Source organism: Penaeus japonicus, unplaced genomic scaffold (assembly GCF_977035675.1).
Source record: "Penaeus japonicus unplaced genomic scaffold, GWHDUDI00000001_assembly GWHDUDI00000024, whole genome shotgun sequence".
Taxonomy (NCBI): domain Eukaryota; kingdom Metazoa; phylum Arthropoda; class Malacostraca; order Decapoda; family Penaeidae; genus Penaeus; species Penaeus japonicus.
Genome location: NW_028234426.1, coordinates 39,512,245 through 39,513,706, shown reverse-complemented (window position 1 = coordinate 39,513,706; position 1,462 = coordinate 39,512,245).

Below are 1,462 nucleotides of genomic sequence, written 5' to 3'. Positions count from 1 at the left end.
TAATGGAGATAAGATTTGAATAAAAACAAAGGTTTAAGACAGCATTAAGATAAGAAAAGAGATCAAAAGAAGGACATCTTAAGATAATGTACATGTCCAGAGATAAGATGTAGATATAAGATATAGATCGACAGTCTATTTACAAACAGGTTATGAATAAACCTTTTTAAAATGTAAATAATCTGTCAAAACTTTTTTCCAAAGTATCGGTAATCAAGTACAGTAATTAACATTGTGATTACAAAATACAATCTAACGTTCAAATTAAATTGAATAGAGATAGGTATTATTGCTGTACGAGTAATATCATTCCTTTTCATCAGTCAAATGAATTAAAATAATCATATACAAAATAATGATAACAAAGTATGTGACCAAACCTCTAAGGAAAATTATTTAATAATATGAATAACCCGAACCCGATAACTCTAAAGGTAGCAATCTAATTGAATGTATGAATATATAAATGATTTCAGTCCATAATTTCTTCTATCACTCTATCATCATTAGTGATGATATGATCAATATCAAACGTCGCTGCTCTTTTATTTTTATTTTTATTTTTTTTTTCCTCTTGTGCTGGCCCGGAAGATCTAAAACACTTTGGTGAAAAGAGCAGGCATTTATCGTCATTTTTCATCGGAATCAGGTATTGTCAGACTTTTATTTCAAGTGACAGTATTGCTCCTGCAAACATGGCCTTTAACTGAATATGAATGTATACATAAGAAATTTAGGAAACCATGTTTTCAATGTTGCAGTGGGCAAGCCGGTGAGGGAGGCTTGTTTTGATAGAGTTAATGGCTGTTTGCACAAAAATCAGGAGCATTACATTGTGAGTTACTTTAATTTGTTGTATATAGGAAATGTTATGTTGTGTAGATACTATTGTATTTTCAAGGAATATTGGACCAAGATTTAATCTTTGATTGTTTGTACATTTATTGACCTAATTATATGAATTGTGTTTGAGGCAAGCTGTGCCATTATTGAGATATTGTGTTATGGTGCGATCAACTTGAACATTTTTGGATTACTTGACCTTGGCCTTATTGAGTTGTCTGATATGTTTTGAATGAATCTGAAGTTTCCTTTAGTGTGATGAGTATGTACATTTAGAGTAGGGTGGCATAATCAGTATTTTAGTTTATTTGATAGTTCATTGATATATTGTATATGTGGACCACATCAATTGCATTTGTACTCATTACGTGTATATTTCAAGTTGAAATAAACGTTTGCAACAAGTCTGTGATTTTAGGGCGAACCAATCACCAACGTAATCAATTTATATTTATAAACAAAATTGACACCCTTCGTTTGAATGGTGCTTTAATACATATGAATCTCGTGTCAATTCTATTTCGAAATAAGTACCACCAAGAAAATATGCCATCAAAACAGTAGGTACAAGAATAACTGCATATATATTGGAGTGAAAGGAATTGAATATCCTTCGATG